The sequence below is a fragment of the Cricetulus griseus genome (genome assembly GCF_003668045.3).
Source record: "Cricetulus griseus strain 17A/GY chromosome 1 unlocalized genomic scaffold, alternate assembly CriGri-PICRH-1.0 chr1_0, whole genome shotgun sequence".
In the NCBI taxonomy this organism is placed as follows: domain Eukaryota; kingdom Metazoa; phylum Chordata; class Mammalia; order Rodentia; family Cricetidae; genus Cricetulus; species Cricetulus griseus.
This window is the reverse complement of record NW_023276806.1, coordinates 70,153,078-70,172,078: the sequence shown is the minus strand read 5'-3', so window position 1 is coordinate 70,172,078 and position 19,001 is coordinate 70,153,078. Positions and strand designations below refer to the sequence as shown.

The 19,001-nt window shown below is 44.3% G+C and overlaps 1 protein-coding gene across 1 annotated transcript in view; it reads right to left on the bottom strand.

Moving 5' to 3' along the window:
* The window catches only part of Trim2 (tripartite motif containing 2), a 97,778-nt gene extending 79,232 nt beyond the window's left edge, over nt 1–18,546 (bottom strand). Inside the window, exon 1 of the mRNA XM_027392959.2 lies at nt 18,081–18,546. The gene's annotated coding sequence lies outside the window, so the exon portion shown is untranslated. The remainder of the gene's footprint in view (nt 1–18,080) is intronic.
* Between the last annotated feature and the right edge of the window lie 455 nt (nt 18,547–19,001).

The following is a 19,001-nucleotide window of genomic DNA, read 5'->3' as shown; positions in this document are numbered from 1 at the left end:
TAGTAGATTCATTGGCTTGAGATGTGTGGGTTCTACCAGCAGGTCCACTCTGTCTGTTTTTAGTGACCCAAGCTGCTGGGACTCTACCCTTTGGTCCACCCTGTCTGTAGTCAGTGGCTTGTGATGCAAGGTCTTTTGCAGGTGGTGTGTTGGAATGTCACTCCTCACATGGTTCCTTCTTGCAAATGTTCTCCCTCTGTGGTGTGGGCATATTTTCTAAATGGTGTGAAATTTTCTTTAAAAATGATTCCATTGACCACATGCAAGTTCCACTCTCCTTTTGTTCTGATTTGTGATCACCCACAAAAGATACTAGCAAGTGACCTTTCAGTCACCACCAGTGTATTCTGCATGTCCTTGCTGACTCCAGTAAGGGCATATGTGATCTTTCACAATCCATCACCTTTTTCCTCATTGGACTCTGTTTGAGTCCACGTTGGGAAATGTGCCCTGCAGGCCATGTGTTGTGCCTTTTTCGTTTCCAAGGGGGAATACCCATTGAAACACTGAGTGACTGGGAACCGTCAAGCCTTCTGCCAAACTGTGATAACTGAGTGGCTTGCCAACTTGTTTCTGAGTGTCGCTAGGCACATACACTTACACAAATGCTATGTCTACCAGTTCCTCTAGGCCAGTGGTTCTCAACCCATCAGTCATGACCCCTGGAGGAATCAAATGACACTTTCACAGGGATCATCTAAGACCATTAGAGAACACAGACATTTGCATTAGGATGCTAACAGTATAAAATTACAGTTATGAAGTAGCAATGAAGATAATTTTATGGTTGGGGGTCATCACAACATGAGAAACTGCATTAAAGGGTCACAGCATTAGGAAGGTTGAAAAGCACTGCTCTAGGCTAATCTTTCCTTGAGGATTCAATGGAGAGAGAGGACATAGCAAATAAATAAGAAGGTCCAACTTCTGGGGTCCCTGTTTCTTGGAGGAAAGTGGTTCCATTTTATGTGAATTAAAGAGACTGAGCCTTGTTCCACCTGAACCCAGCACTGGCCTCTGTCACTCTCCACTTTGACAGGTCATCCAGTGTGAATGCTGGGAGAAGCTTTTGAATCACACTGGGGAAGTTGCTCTTTGCCGAAGAGACAATGCTAGGTCCCAGTGTCTTAAACACTGCTGACTGTCAGGACACTATGCTTGCATGGCTTGACAACATATGTATACAGAAGCCCATTAACATGTCTATATATCCAATTTGACATTTCATATACTTTTACTCCTAATTTTGTTTTATTTGTGTGCACACCCCAAACTAACTAAGCTTCAGACTTAAGACACACACTTATTAGTTAAGAGAGAAACCAATTAATCAGCTAATCAAGACTGTTTACCAAAGGTCTTAGCACGGCTGTCTATAACACAGCACCACTGAAAAGTTAAGTGAGATGTCTTGAAGAGTCAAAGGAGGAGTGAAACTCTCATATGCTAGTCTCCCAAGTTAAACCAGTAAACAGAAATGAGAGATCCAGGTTGGGCTGGTTGTCAGTTCGCTCCTCCAGCACTATGAGAAATGGCCAACAACTGATGTCCCAGGAATTTGGGGTTTGCATCGATGCTGAAGACACAATCCTTGGACTCGAAGAACTTGCCAATGAGAACAAACACATGAAGACATTGCTGGACAAAAGGAACTCTTGTGTAAGACAGATGGCAGGCACAGGTTGCAATGGAAAACTAAAAGTACCTGCTTTGTTAGTTACACAGTGGTTGTGAGAGAGGTCTGGAACTGTCATGTAGCCACATTAGAGGCCTTCAAAGGGTTGTGAGACAGACAGAAACCAGTCAGTGAAAAGTTAACAGTTAAAGGTGCCGGGTGTTTCTGAACAGGAAGACCCAGCAGGGCTAGGCACCAGGGAATGAAGTAGGGGGCACTGTCAGAGGAACAGCCTACTCTTCCATAATACTAGGTGCACAATGGGGACAAGAGGAACAAAAGGCTGGGACAATAAATGTCCAGCAATCAATGGGATAAATTTCCTGAAGGAGTCAGGCATGGACACCAATCAGGAAGTTATTACACCAGTCAGCTCTTTCATGCATCATCACTATTGTTTGAATGTCTCCACCAACACTCATGTTGAAATTTAATTCCCATTGTGAGGTAAGATGAGTCCAGGTGGCTCTGAAGTGGTGACTGATCCTTCCTGGGCTAATGAATTAAGGGGCTAATAGGTTATCTCAGGAGTGGCTTGCTTTGTTATAATGTGAGCTTCCATGCTTCTTCTTTGCATGTGACACCTTGCACTGTCCTGGAACTCAGCAGAGTCTCCACCAGCAAGAATGTGCTCAGCAGTCTGGGTCCACTGACCTTGAACTTCCCAGCTTTCCTAACTATAGAATATACATTTCTTTACTTTGAATTCACCAGTTTGTAGCATTTTCTTACATCAATTGAAAAGAGACCAAGACACTCATTTTTTGGTGCATTCTGGGTGTCAGGTACCTGCACACTTGGGGGAGCATTTGTTACAGTGGTGAGCTGCATATGGAGCCATCAAGAGACACAGAGTCCAGAGGGGAAAAGAGCATCATAATTCCTGTGGGTAAGAGCTCAGATGAAGGTGAACTCGGGGTCGTCTTGGAGGGTCCAAGACAAGAGACACTTGGATTGAGTCTTGAGGGATGAGCAGGGATTGGCCAAAGAAAGAAGACTAGGAAATGTATGCTGGTCAGAGAGAACAGCTCACATGCACAGCAGCTCTGGTGCAGGATGAGGGAAACTATCATTGCACGCTAAAAACTGATCACAGCCATTTAGCAAGTGTGTGGTGTGTTCCAGGCACTGACTGATTTTGCTTACATATTTGTTTGTTTGCAGTACTGGATAATAAATTTGGTGCCTTATGTATTCTAGACATGAGCTGTGTCCTGATTTATACCCTCCAGCCCAGACAATGTTCTATTAATTAATTTGTTTGTTCATTTGTTTGAGGCAGAGTCTTATGTATCTCAGGCTGGGCTTCAGCTTGCTAGGCAGTCAAGGACGAATCAGCACGTCTGGTCTACCTGCTTCTACCTCCCAAACACTGGGATAACAGGCATGTATCTCCACCCCTGGTTTAGGTGGACTGGGAATGGAACCTAGGGCTTTGTACATGCTAGCCAAGTAATCTACTAACTAAGCCCCTTCCCCAGTCCAGATAGTGTTTGTTATACACAGTAACTTATTTAGATATGACAAAAGGCATTGCTGTTTTCTCTTTACAAATCTTTCTCCTTCAGAGTCACAAAGCACTAAACACTTTTTAGGGACTTCAAACCTAAGTATTTCTTATTCAAAAACCAATTTGTACAGATCCCTAAAAGACAGGCATTACCCAGCTAACACAACGAAGAAATATTCTAGAACCAGGCCACCAGCATGTGTGCTATGGGGTGGCTGACCAGAGCAGATGGGGAATACTAGAGTATGGAGTCCAAGGCCGGGCAGGAGAAGGCTGTGTACTTTAACTTGAAAGCCATGGGCACTCTAAAGAATCAGAAATAGTGGAGGATGAAAGGGTCAGATGTCCTAGGGAGAGCAACCAGGCAAGAAAGTCTCAGTAACCCAATGAGTGGGAATGGTGACCAGGCTTAGTGTCCTGCTCCTAAAGAATCAACAACAGGAAGCTGTTCAGGTTGCCTGGGTGACAGGTGATGGAAGGGTCTGGGTGTTTGGGGTAAGACAGGTAGGTGACAACTAGAGAGAGAAAGTGACAATTGATTTGAGTTTGTTTGGACATTACTTGTTTTGAATATACCCATGGATACTCTTGTTGAAATTCAATCTTTATTGTGAGGTATTAAAGAGGTAGACCAGATAGGATTGTGGACATGGTGAATGAGCCATCAGGGTAGAATCACTGGTCCACATATTAATGCATTACCTTGAAGGTGGATCTGCTAATGAACCTAGTTTGCTTTTGTTTCTTTTCTGTGCCTCAGTCACCAAGTGATGTCCTTTGCCACCACAGGACACTTCAGTGTCCACATCTGCCTAAAGCCCCTCTCCAGATGCAGCCCCTTGGCCCCAAACTTTCCAGCTTCTAGAACCACTGAGTGAACATTTATTCTTATAAATTGTCCATTTCATGGTAGTTGGTTTCTAGAAACAGAAAACTGACTAAGACAGGCATATTGCACTTCCAATGCTTATGGACAACATAGAAATGTCAGCAGCTGTTGAGTTCACGTTTTAACCTCAGGAGAAAGGCCTGGGTAGTAAGCAAGGATTAGAGGCAGAAAAGAAAGCTAGGCAGAAGAAACCATTATAATAAGCACTATTAATCACAAAGGACACAGCGCCTTCCATGTTTAATCCTTCCAATAGCTGAATAAATAATGTTTATAGTATAGACTGTATGCCATTCAGTAACCCACCTAGGACTGTAAAGTCTCCCTGCACTTCTATGACTCAGTTCCCTCCCCTTTAACGACTGTAATCCAGTATTTTATGTTGGGTACAATATAGACATATATCTCACCAAAATGAAGATTGTATGAGATCATACTCAGCCCTACACCTTCTACTATTTCATTTTTAATCTTTAATGATAAGATCTTGCTGTGTGTCAGAAGCTGGCTTGGCTCATATGATCCTCCCGCCTCAGCCTCCAGAGTGCTGGAGCTATAAGCATGTGCCTCCACGCCTGGCACATATCCCATTTCTAAAACAGACTGGCTGCAGCTCACGAACTTGATCTACAACCCACTCATGAAAGCAGCAGCTTGAGAAGGGCTGTCTCACGCCCTTCTGCCTCCCACCTCTGTGTCTGGGTGCTGGCGGCAGCTTTGCAAAGATGAGGGGAAGTGTAACTGACATCATAGACTCCAAAGAGAAAACTTGGCTTCTGTTGGTTTTCAGTCTTCACTATAACCTGCTGAGCACCGATCTCTTCTGCCAAACCACACCTGGGAGCTTCGTCTGTGAAAGCTAGTTCTTAAACACCAAGTCTTTGGTGGCTGTCACAAGTCTTTGTGGGGATTAAACTTTCTGCTGACAGGTTCTCCCCCTCTATTGTACAGGAAGGGAGGCAGATACACATAGCTTTGGAGAATTTGGAAGTTATTTGCTCTAAAGTTGTCAAAGTGCTATATGGCAGTAGGATTTGGGCACACAGCCCAAAGTGGCCCTGTGCTTGCACTCTCTTTAACATAATTCCTGCAGACAGCAACTGCAATAGAATTATTACCTCTGAAGCAGAAGCTATGGAATAGGACAGTAACATCTTGTTCAGTAGAAAATGGCTCTGCTGACAGAACTGTGGGAATCAATCCCAAAATACATTATGGACCCTGGCTGCAAACGTTCCCTTTTTTCCTTCTGTTTCACAGAAAGAAGCAGCATGCTCCTTGTCACCAAATGACTCACTCCGAGTGGTCCACCTGCCACCTTATCACCACCATGGTCTCTGATGGTTAATGTTGGCTGTCGACTTGGCTGGATGGGCAGGCTCCAAGGAAACTAACAAAGCCCACTGCTGGTTGTGTCTGTGAGTGAACTAATTGTGGGGAGTAGACCCAAGCAGGCTGAAGCCTTCTCTAGGCTGGGGCTCCATGAAGAAAATGTGCAGGAAGGAGGCACACACGCTTTGCATTATCAGTTCTTCCTGAGCGTATGCCGGCAGTTTGCTCCATCTCTGCCATAAGCCTCAACCTCTGAACACAGACTCATGCTCTCAGCTCCACACGGGACCCCCAGGCCTTCAGCCTGAGGATGCTTCATCGGTCCCTCTAGCTCTGACTTGCACTCAGAGTCTACTGGTTTCCTAAGTTCTCTGGCCCACCCAAGTCATTTTGGGTCAACCTCTGATACAATGAGTCAATCCATTAAATCCCCTGGATAGGAAGACTCACAGCTTTCAAGGAAAAGACTCCTGTCCCTTTTCTTAATCCCGCTGCCATCCTGTGGTCACCACCTTTCTTCCTTTCCCCACTGTCCTCACTGTGGAAACAAATCAGTCTTCCCCAGCACTCAGACGGTGCTCTCCTTCCCATCTGGGCATAAAAACTTTCTCGGCAGAGCTCCACTGCTCCCTGTAAACTGACTTCTGTAAACGCTTCATGGGCTGGTTCTTGGCAATCACCCAAGTCCGGAAAGCTCTAAAATAGCAGTCCCCAGACTCAGCTTCTACATTCCCACTCTCAGAGAGCCCACCTACTCTGGGGATTATAAGACTGCTGCTCTGAGTATAAACTCCAAATCCATGTCCGAAGGGAGGACAGCTGGCCCAGTAGCCATCTCCATATGTCACTGCCTCAGGTCTAACACATGTGGTGCTGGGTCTCACCCTTCTGCCTCTGGCTGCCATAAACCCTGGTGGGTGACCGCTCCCTGAATCTTTCTCAGCCACAAATGGTGAAAACAGAGACATTGGCTTCCCAGTCCTCAGAGGAAGCAGCAGATGTGGGGGTGCTGTGTCATACCCAAAACACACCATCCCTGCCACTGTTCAAGGCATTTGAATTCTTCTACTCATTTCTCCTCCTCTACTCTCCTCACCAGCCAACAGATCTCTCCTCCCTCTGCTACATTCACCATTCTGTGTCCCGTCTACCTTTGCAGAACTTTCTGCCTTCAGAAACTCACTCCTCCTTTGTTCAACACTGTCAGAGTCTGTGACTCGGTTCCCCTCTTGCTGTGTTCCTGCAGGAACTCAGAGATATGGTGCTCTCTGAGTCACATTGGGTTATATCCTCATAAACCCTCCTGAAGTCAAAAATGTCATAAACAGATAATGCATTAATACCTCTTTTTTTCTCTCTCTCAAGACAGGGCTTCTCTGTGTAGCCATGGCTGTCCTCAAACTCACTGAGATCCTCCTGCCTCTGCCTCCCGAGTGCTGGGATTAAAGGCATGTGCCACCATGCCTGGCCTTAATAGCTCTTCTTAATGAACAACTTAGCTAGAGCTGGGCAAACCTGAATTAATAAGAAAGTGTTGAATAACTCATCTAGAAATCTAGGCTACACATAGCACCACCTACTAGAGCGTTAGTTCTTTCCTGTTGTGCTCATGAGCTGATGGAGGTAGACTGGGGTGCTATGGCTTGAAGACAGTCCAGTGTCATTCAAGACGATCAAACTGCTTATTTGCTACCTCAGAAAATGTTAAAAAAAAAAAAAAGAAAAAAGAAAAAAGAAAAAGAATAATTCAGGGCTGAAGAGATGGTTGAGAAGTTAAGAGCACTGGCTGTTCTTCCAGCGGACTCAGTTTTAGTCCCGCATGGTGGCAAACAACCATTTTTAACTCTAGTTCCAGGGGATCAGACTCCATCATCTGGCATTCTCTGGCACTCCATACATATATAGTATACAGGTGTAAGTGCAGGCAAATACTCATACACATAAAATAAAAATAAAATTTCAAAATTCTGAATTCAAAGTACAATGTCTACTGGCTATGTATCATTTTCATAACATGGTAAAGCCGCAAGTTGTAAATGAAGCCATCACAAGGCAGAAACACTGTGTAGGTCTTTGCAGAGGTTGCCAAGTTTAAATGATGGCATCAGGGTGGGCGCTAATCTGACTAGTGTTCTTATGAAAAGGGGAACACATACATACAGAGAGAAGATATAAAGATAGGGTATACATACATACAGAGAGAAGATATAAAGATAGGGAGAATGCCATCTAGAAGCCAAGGAATGCCTATGCCTACATACATCTAGGTGAGCAGTATAGACCAGTTTCTGCCATAGCTCTCAGACAAAGTCTGCACTTCCCATGCATTCTTTGTGCCTGACCATCAATATCATGATAAAGAGCCTCTTTGATTTGAAGCTATCTTCATTCCCACGATCTCTCCACACAGACTTTGACAGGCCATCCTCACACGTGCCTATTTGCTGATTCCCTCTTGGGATGTTCTTAACAGCCTAGTAAGCTCTCTCCACTTCTCTTCTCCATCATCACCGGAAAGCACTCTGTGGAATGCCTTCTTAGATATGTTCTCACTGTAAGTTATCCTCTCTGTGCTGGCTGGTCTTATGTCAACTTGACACAAGCTAGAGTTATATGAAAGGAGGGAACCTCCATGGCCTCTGCATCAGCTCCTGCCTCCAGGTTCCAGCCCTGTTTGAGTTCTTGTCCTGGCCTCCTTCAATGATAAATGATGATATGAAAGTGTAAGCTTAAATATACCCTTTCCTCCCCAAGTTGCTTTTTGGTCACAGTGTTTTGTCAAAGCAATAGAAACTCAAAGACACTGTCATTTAATGTCTTCCAAGATTCTATTATTATTATTATCACTACAGATGGAAACCAGGATCGAGGGCATATTAAGCAAGTGCTCTACCACTAAGTTACCATCCTGGTTCCTTGTATTATTTAACCACATATCATTCTATCAGGAATTACTGAGCATCAATCAGGTCTAGTGAGAAGGATGTCTTAGTTGGAAGTACTGATGTTCCTTTTGTCACTCAAATTCATGGAGCTTTCCTTCTCACATGTTACATCACAAAAATGCCACAGAGAATGATTTGTGTGTGTGTGTGTGTGTGTGTGTGTGTGTGTGTGTGTGTGTGTGTGTGTTGTTCTTTACTTGCAAAGCTATGGATAGAAGCCAGGGTCTGGCACACACAGGTAAGCCAGCATTCTTCCTCTGAGCTCCACCCCAGCCCTGAAGGGGACTTGTTAAAGGTATCTCTTTCTCAACTCTGAGAGTAAATCATTGTTACCATTTCAGTGCCAAGGGAGTCCAGCTAGTTAACCACCACACTGAAGGAATTATGAGCTTGAACTGAGGAAGCAGGTTCTTCTAGATTCATGCCACCGGGGCCAATAAATGTCATGATTAATAAAGAATGGTAGGTAGAGTGAAGAAAATGGCCAAGTACATCCTGGTGGGTCAACCGGATGACCTTTGTGAATAAGAAAGAGGCATCGGACTTCAGTTCATTCTTGCTGGCAGTTTCAGTGTCCCAGGCTCCAGGGAGAAATTACCCACAGTCTCCATAAACAACTCGGGTACATACATATGTATATGCACACACTAGGTCATGTATTATTATCCTAAGCCAAGAGTTCAATGTTTGCTTGTTTGTGGGTTTTGTTTCTTTCTTAATTGAATTCTAATGGTTTTAAGACTGAAAGCTAACCACAGGGTGCTAATCATGCTGAGAAAACAGAATGGAAATTCACCAAGAGTCTCAATATAGTTTGTCCCGTGAGCACTGCAGATCAAGGAAGAAATGTTGGCCTCACTGCCTGTTTCAAATGAGACAAACCACACAGTCCATATGTTTGGTGTTTACAGCCTCAGACAACAAACTTCTTTATGAAAACCTCCATATAACTTTAATTTTAAGTTAACTGTTTCTGTTTTAAAGTGAATAAATGCACATTTTGGTGGAGAGGTGATATTTTGAGGAAGTGCTCCCTTAGCTCAGGGTAGCCCCAAACTCACTATGGATTTGACCTCCAATTCCTCCCAGCTGAACTTTTTTCTCCTGTATCACTTTTGGTATTTGAAGGGACTCTGGCCAGCTTGAGCACAGCTCTGGCAGGTCTTGCCCTCCCTCTGCCTTGCTAAAAACCATTTGATTACATCCCTAAAGCTAGCCACCAAGGTCTCTTTCCTTATTTGGCCACTTCCTCCTCCTGAGGCTGACTACCAAGGTCCAGCAATCAAAAGTCCCATTGATTCACCTAATTAACATGCCCAATTAAAATTAAACACCTCATCCTAACATGAGGTTTCCTCATTTACCCTTATAAACTGCCATTTGCCTGTGCCACATCTGTCTGTCTCCTCTCTACCCAGAGGAAGTCCTTTATCCCTCTGGGACAAATACCCTTTCCCCTTTCTCTTGTCCCCTTCCCCTTCTCCCTTGTCACCAATCTCCTTCACCACCACATCCTAGCCCATTCTAACTAGCCCTTCTCCTCTTAAGAATGACATCTGCAAGGGCATTTGCTGCTGTTTTCTGCCTGAGTCAGAAAGCAACCTCTTTTAACTTTTCCTCCCCACTTAATAAAGGGTCTCTGTGAAAACAGATGTTTGGATGTAGTTTGCACTTAATCTGGGATCCAGGAGGAAGTCCCCTTTGTTCCAGGATCTCCTTCAGTATTTGTTCTGAAAATTTTACACCCTGGCCAAAGACTGTGAATGAACTAAGAAGTGACAATTCTGAAATTGCGGCTTTGAACGATAACTACTTCAGCAGTCATTATGTGTAAAGTCACAGGCTGAGCCCTGGGTGGTCTCAAGGGGTACAGGCAGAAGGAGTGGGGGTCTTTTGTACCTTCTTGGCCCTTCAGACCAGCCATCAACAAGTACTAACAGAATGTCTGTGTAAGGAAGGTTAAAGCTAACTGGTTCTTCAGAGAGGAGTTACAGTCACTCTAGGAAATGCACTTATTCAGGAGGCTTGAGAAAGAGCAAATGGCTTAGGAGACATCTAGGAAAAGCACATTACTTAGTTCCTTCTTGAGTGAGGTTTAGCATGGAACATCCTGTTTGAGATAAGCCTCAAACATGCCAAGAATATTTTGTTCCACATTGTAAATGCAAACCAGCTCCTATGCAGATGGAATTCCCAATTTTATAACCCCATAAATCTGTCTTCCCCATAACAGAAACTGCTCTAACCACTGAAAGCAAACTTTTAAATTTTTCCTGTTCTGGTGTTTAAAGGCTCTTTAGGAAGAGACATGATGTGAGGAGCTAGCGTGTAGCTCAGTGGTAGAGCTCACATTAGCATGACGAGCTTCTGGCTTCAATGCCAGTAGAAAGAATGAGTGAGGAAAGAAAGGAAGGAAGGAAAAGCCAGGTGTGGGCACTCAGGAGAGGAAGCAGGTGGATCTCTGAGCATTCCAAGCCTACATGGTCCACCATGAGAGGTTCAGGCCAGCCAGGGCCACATGGCAAGACCCTGTCTCAGAACAGAAAGAAGGAAGGAAGGAAGGAAGGAAGGAAGGAAGGAAGGAAGGAAGGAAGGAAGCAGTCAGGCAGGCGATATGAATTTGTATGACTTTGACCTGTAATCAACATTTATCGAAAATTCAGAATCTTTGCTTAAGTAAAACAGTTTATGTAAGTTACAAGAGAAATATACAAGTTATAAAGGAAATACCTGAGAAACTTGGTATTTTATCATTTAATGAAACTGTATTTACAAGTGAGACAGAGTTGGTCGTGTAGCTGGTAGGGTGTTTTCTTCGGTGCAGGGATGAACCCTGAACCACATCTAGCAGATCTTTCTAAGTTGTTTTGGTGCCTGGTTTGGCAGCTCAGAGTGGGTTTTAGGCTTCAGGCATGGATTACATTGTACTCCAGGCTTCTACATTGAGAATTGGAGGGGGCAGAGGGCAGGAGATGAAGGAAACTCCAAGGGTAATTGCTACTTTATAGCAGAGAATAAGGAAAAACAGAAAAGGATTGCATTGGCCTCCATTCATCCCTCCCTCGGGCAAATGGCTCCCTGTCACTTCATTGTACCTAGAGTGGATGCCAGCCACATGACTGGAGTGAAAGCGGCCATTTATCAGCTCAGCTCATTTGTGCTGCAGAGTGTGTGCCACGCAGATGGCTAACGTATTGTTTTCATGAAAGGGAAACAGCTTTGCAAAGAAGAATTTTAATGGCAGGGATCTGGAGCCCATACTCTGCAAGCCTGATTTCATTAAATTTGGTTTTGATCACTGGGTTCATTATTGGCAAAGAGTTAGATGAAAAAGATGTCCGGTTTTTGCCATTTGTTCTCTACAGCAATCAAAATGCTGGCATCCCTATCACCCTCTTCAGCGAGGTATAAACCGAGTGTGAACTTCTAGCCTGCAGTGCTTAGTCTTTCTCCCTGGTGCTCACTTCATGCTGCACCTAAAACTGTCCTAAAGCTATTCAGCACTGCTTGCCTCACCCATTACAGGTCTCCACAGAGCACAGTGGCTGGGGGACCTACCGTCTGGGGGGTGGTTTACTAACTATAAGGCTAGGATGTGAGTTTGCAAATGCAGCGGTAGGGATGACCCAAACTTGCAAGGAGTGGAAGGGAAGGGCATCAGATGGAAGATCTAAGATTCACATGGGTGTTTATGGGTAGCAAGTGGCTAATCCTGCAGCTTTTTCGTCCCCTGTCAGTGATCTTTGGTCTACTCTCTTTGGGAGACTGTTCCTTAGCCATTTAAGTATTGGTTAAAAAGGAGGACCCAAAGTATGCATTTACATTGCACACTGACTAACATGGTTATTATTTTGTTTTCCTGAAGCAGAATTCAGTGCACTGGGTGAAAGCAAGTGCCCTGGACATATACTACACACCAGAATGGGTCAGTGCCTCAGCTCTAGAGGGAAATAATTCACATAGTAACACCAAGGAGATCCATTACATGTAAGCCTCTATTGCAGCCACGGCGATCTGTACTGCCAGTCTCCAACAGTAAGAAAGAGGGATCAGGCTGACCCCAGCCTTTTCTTCTTTTGAGTGTCCTGCAAGTTGAGTGCCCCCTCCCCTTCACTTCACCCAGGCTCCTAGTTCACCACCTTAATTTGCAGCAGAATCATAACCGAGGCAGACTGTCTGGCTGGAAAGATACTCGCATTCTCTATTGTGTTCAGTGGCCAAAGGCACACGGGGAAGCTAACAAGATGCAAATCCTGTTCAATGTGGCTAAAACCTTTTTCATCCCTAAGCAAAGCCCCAGAAAACTTATTCAATTTGTTGGCTTCATAACATGTTTTCAGACCATTGTGGAATGTGCAACACTAATTTAAATAAATTGCATGTCGTCAAAGAGAATGAGACAGTTTCATCTGTGTTTAGTCTGAGAGGCTATTTTCGTGATTACAGAGGCCTGATATCATCTTCTCAATTATTGCAAATCTCAGGAGTGTCTATCATTTACCCTCCAGCAACACTCCCATTATGGGTCATTTTGCAGCCACCCACCCCACATACAGCCACTGTAAAACTGGCTAGGATCTGAGGAAGTAACCCCTAGGAGAAGGCTGTACCTAGTAAAGGTCTTGAGAATAAGCAACAAATGTCAGAACACACTGGTCATGTTTAAAGATACAAGAAAATTCCACCAAAAGAAGCATATCTCAGTGCCAGGGACCTCTAGATTCTCCCAGGTAGTATTTACACCTGAACCTCTAAAAAGGCCTCCAGCTTCCAGGAAGACTCACTCACTGTTATGCTCTTCTGAGACAGGGTCTCACCACATAACTCTAGGCCGGACTCAAAACTCCAGTGCTTCTCCAGAGATGTGCTGTGTGGGATTACAGGGTGAGGTGGTGGAATTTCCTCCCACAAACCTCCAGTTTAGAGGAATGTTTGTAAAGACACAGGATACTCTAAGGAAAGGTCAAACATATCATCCTCCAAGGAAACTCTTTAAACTCAGGAAGTAAATAACTCATGCCTCAGGAAGTCCCTGAAACTGAACAAATACGCTAGGCACTTCCCTCCCTAAGCATATATAAGCAGTACGGATTGCTGAGAGATATGCTTAGATCAGCCAAGCCACCTGAAAAAGACACAGACTAGCTGACCTGCCTAGAAGACTCTCAGACAAGCAGAGCTCTTTACAAGAGGCTCAGATCAGCACCACCTGGAAGAAACAGAGACCACCCAAGCTGCCCAAAGGAAGTAAGGACTAGCCAAGCCACCTGGAGAAGGCAGCCTAGCTATCTAGAAGAGGCTCAGACCACCTGTGTCTCAAAGAGACACTCTCCAACCTCTTGAGCTACCTGTAAGCTGTGTAGACTCCAGGTTTCTAGCTTTGGTGATCTGTCGCCATGCTGGCGGTGGAGTTGGGGGTTGGGGATGAAACTGTGTTTGAGTCATCTCTGCTCCTGTAAGTAACCCCAATAAAATCCATTAGTTCACCAAACTGGACTGTGGTGGTTCCTTAGCTTTGATCTGTAGTTGATTCCCCATCTGGGGTGAGTAGACATTTGTTAATGTGTCCACAGGAATAGTGTCACACAACACAGAAGTGTATCACCATTTCCAACTGGAGGGAAGGCTTTGGAGGAAATATGTGAATAGGTGGAAGAAGGAAACTCTCAAGTGACTACTCAAAAGGCACCAACAATGTTTGAAAACACCTCCCAGGCTTAGATTCTCCTTTATAAACACTTACACCTGTGTAACTATGGTTATACTTCCAGGTCAAAAAGCAGGGCCTTGGAATGTGATATCTTCTCCATGAATCCCTTTGGCTGGCAGACTAGAATAGGGTTTTGAAAGGCATCTTTCCTTCCTTCTACCAGACAGTGCAAAACCATCTAAAAGAACACTTGTAGGGGCTTAAAGTAGAATTCATTATTAGCATGCGTGAGGCCCTGAGCCACAGACAAAACAAAACTTTGTTCTAACTTTTCCAACACTCTTGGTCTCATATTAGATTGCTCAGCAGAAACCCAAATCTGAAACTTGCCATATTTTTGGATCTCAAAGTCACCATTCTGAAAAACAAACCAAAACAAAACACAGAATTGCACAATGTTGGTTCAGGTCTGAAAGGGAGATAAACAGTTAAGAATAACTTTATGCCTCTCTTGATACTTTAGCTTAAATTTAGAGGTGCATTTAAAGGGATGAAAAGGGCACCCTAGAAGAGCAGACATTCTGAAACCTGGAAGATGTTTACACACTGAAGACAGTGATTTAAAAAGCCAATTACTTCCCAGCACTCTAGCTCCAACTGTCTTTAGCATCCTCTGCAAACTGCTCTGGAAGCTGGATCATGAAGCTGGGATGTCTCCGGTGGATTCCTATGTTACAGTTAAGCAGAAGGAAGCTTGCATCAGCAGCTTCCATTTGCACATTTCTAATCCACCATAGCTTTATAGCAATGCTGGTAGGTACTCTGATTTTGTTTGATTCAAGGACACAAGAAAGGCATTTTTTTTTTTTTTGTAGTGCTAGCAATGAAACTCAGGGCTTTGTGCATGCCAGGAAGCAAGCCACCTACAACCTACACCCAGACCCAAGGGCATTCTAATTTCACAGGGCCAGCCATTATGTATAAATAAATTTCATGTACACATACGGTGTGTTAGGCAAAATGGAAAGGGTGAAAATTCTAGAGAGAGGATATTTCTGTTCTATCTTTAAGTTGAGAATCAATGGTAGGATGTATAGGGAAAAAATCATAGTTTAATGTAGGAAGTAATGATTGTAAAGAAAATTTTAATATGTGCCAACATAAGCACTAATTCTGAGGTTCAACTTCTACCAAACCCCACAAATGACATAAAAGCCAAGCAGAAAGTAAACATTGACTTGGTGTCACATTTATCCCTCTTAATTTTTTATTTATTTCAAAAGTTGGAGTTGTCAATCCTTTTGACCCTAGGGTCAAACACTCTCCATATGATGAGACTTAGTATCTTTTCCAGAGAAAATAATGCATTGAACTCACAGATAACTTGTGGGGATCTTTTTTTCTTAAATGATTTGCTAACTAGCCATTCAGTCTTAAAGTCTGATATATAAGAATATAAGAAATGGAGCAATTCCTTGGCATCTGAAGGAGTTGTTGGTTCAAGGGCATCCTTACCCCTGTGGACACTAACCTTTGCAGATAGGTAAGTCTCTTCTATAAAACCACACACTATTTACATATAACCCGTGCCACTTTAAGTCATCTTAAATTGCTTATAATACCTATGCAGTTTTGAATGACTGTTCTACTGTATTGTTTAAGGAGTAATGGTCAGACAAAAGGGGTGGGGGTGGTCCTTGTTCAGTAAGGACTTGCTACCATGATAGACCTCACTGAATAATGAATGTATGTCAGCAATAAGGTACCATCTGTACTTGATTGAATCTTAGCTTTGATGTAGGGAGGAAGCCAACTTTGACTTTGATGACAGTCTGATAAGGCCTCAATCTTTGCCTCAAGGCTTTTATGATAACTCTCTCAGACAGGCCACTCAAGCAGACACTCTGGAGTGATTTTTCTCAAGGACACCATCACTGTCCCAGCCTTCATCATTAGCGGGTACATTAAAAAAAAAGAACCTGCTAGAATAAACTTTCAGTGTGCAAAATGATCAAGCTAACACTGCCTTTTCATCTTTATTATCCAAGATAGATATGGGATAAACTGGATAAACCAGCAAACTGGTTTTCAGCAGTGGTGAGGAAAAGAGGATATTATGATATCTTCCCAGGAGTCCAGGACTCTGGGATTTAATTTCCAAAGCTTCCTTGGAAGTTGCTAATATTACCCAGTTGTGTTATCTTCACTGAATGGGCCAAATTTTCATGATGAAGAATTTGGAGTAAATTACTGTAGCTTGAAGAGCACATAAACAGATCTGCATGGTACTATCAGCCTCTTCCTGAAGAGTCAATGGATGAAATACAACCCAAGGATAGACCAAAGAAAAGGTCAGAGCATGATATGTTAATGATTCTACTTTCTAACTCATTTATATTTAGTGTCCTATGAGAAATCCCTTCCACTGTACTTCAGTATGAAATAGAAACTACAATCTCACCAACTAGTAATCCATACAAGCCCACAGTAACACGATGCTACAAGAAAAATTAAAGGTATGGATGCCACTTCTTTTTGACAGATACAGTACTATTATTATAGAGAGAATTTTCAAGGAAAATAAAGGCTGGATTTGGGTAAATGTTCTCAGAAAATACTGATAAGTAACATCTTCACCTAAACAAATGTTGATGATGAAAGGTTATGTCATTGTGCATGCCACGATCCAAAATGAGGTCATGGCGGTGAGTGAAATGAAATTCTACAGAGGGAGGGAAGAAGAGGGAGGCTGCTGGGAATAGAAAATGCTAACATGAAGCCAGTGAGCTACAGTTTGAACCTTTTATACTGGATCCTGAGTGTAGGAGGCCCTGCCCATCTCACCAAACTCCATATTTACCCAAGGCAGAAGGGAGGCAGAGTCTTTCTTTTTATGATTGATCTTTAATCATTATATGAGTCTATGTTTGAACAGGATGGAAATGTAATGTGTGTCATAAAAAAGTCTATAAAATACTTTATGTCTTTGGTCAAGGATGTGGTGTGCCAAGCATTCTGAAGCATTCCTGCTCTTTTGTTCTTTGGAGTGGAATGGCAGGTGCTAGCTCTGCCAAGGGTGAAATCAAGTGGAAATTTGAGACTAGAGGCCATGTACAGCACAACAACTCCCGCCCTGATAAAGAAATCTGGAAATACTTGTTGTGCTGTGCTGAGCTTATAGCTATATTCTAAGAATACAGATGTGAAGGTTAAGCTCCTTCTTAGAAGAAAAAAGGGCCCCAAACTGAGGGGGGCGGGCACAGATGAGCACGAGAACACCCCTCACGTATGTCCTAGGGTCTAGCCTCATCTTTAGATTTCCAGAACTCCAGATGTTCTGAAATGTAGTGTTTAAAAATTTTTTTGCGAGCTGGGAACAGTAGCTCATTTGATCTCCGGCCCCTCAAAATAAACAGATACACCCCCCAAATCTAAAAAGTATTTGAACCTAATGTTGTCTGTGCCCTAAATAGAGTAAAGGGGTGCAGAAAATGAGTCAGTTGCTCCGTGGAATTGACTGGATTACAGGTAGGGAAGGATCTAGGGTTCATGGAATGCTCTGCTGGGCCTTTCTCAGGACACGCTTCCTCCCCACCCCCAACCCTTTACCTCTTGACAGCCGCATTTAGTTTTCAAACACACAGCTATCAAAAAGCCTCAAAAAGCAACATCTCCCTCTTTTAACAAACAAAAGTGTAGCATGAGCTTGGCCAGAGGGTAAGCGCAGAACTGATCCGCAGGGAATCTACCTGAGCAGTCCCTTCTAAGAGAAATATATATATTTCTATTTCCATATATATATATATATATATATATATATATATATATATATATATATATATATATATATATATGAAAATAGAAAAGGGGGGGAGAGTCTGTTTTTCCAAGCTTTAAGATTGCAGAACAGCTTTCTCCTCCAGGGCCAAATGACTTTGCAAGCGTTCCTTGCAAGTCAGGGTCGGCAGGGGGTCCTCGGGACGTCGGGAACAGTGCTGGCGGGCTGACAGCACCGCAAAGCCCCAGCCCAAGCCAGGGTGCCTGACTCCACTCTCGCCACCGCCCTCAGGGACACTTACCGTGACCCTCGCGGCTGCTGCTCGCTTCCCTACCTCAGGTGGCCGCAGTCCCCCGGGCCCGCGCGCCCGCTCCACGCCGTCTCAAGGTCACACCGCTCGCTCGCGGGACGCCGTCTACGCCGCGGGCTCAGCAGAGAGAACCGATGCGAGGAGCAGAGCTGGCCTCGCGGGCCGCGCCAGGGCCTTCCCTCCGTGTCGTCGGTACCAGGCAGCTCCCCTCTGGGTCACTTCCATTCTGTGCTCAGTCCCAGAACTGCGAGACATCTGTTTTCCATAAGCCTCGCGCAGAGGCAAATCCTGGATTAGATGCCAGAGCCCACGCTACAGCTGATCCGCGCACAAAGAGCCGGGGACAAACACGCAAGTTGGTGCCCAGTTCCAGAACCACTCGGATGACTAAGGCGGCCGCAGCCGGGATGCGCCAATCCGCGGCTGGCTGGGTTTTCAGGTCTACTGCGGAAAACTCATCCTCTCCTCCCCCCTTACCCCCGCCCACCCCACTAAAGCACGTTCTGTCCCCGCAGGGGAAGTGACTTCAGCTGCGCCAGGCTGAGCGAGTCCAACGCAGCCGGCCTCCACCACCGGGCATTCGGTATTGAAAGCAAACACTGCTGAACGTGACGGGGGGGGGGGGGGGTTCGGCGTTTGCTATATTTCCATTACATGAATCAATAATGGTACAATCAGCGCTGAAAACGATGAGGAAGTGCTGTCTCTGTGGGCTGGCTTTTCACTCTCCGAAACCGCTCCCCTTCTTCGCTTAGGAGAAAGCAAAAAGTCGCTACTCTCCAGTGCTCTACAGACTAGTGCATGTTATGCCGGAAAGACTTGCCATTACCCAGTCCCACAAAATTACTGTCAAAGAAATGCAGGGCCGGTTGGGGGATTTTCAATCACTCTGGAATCCAAAGCCCCTGTCGC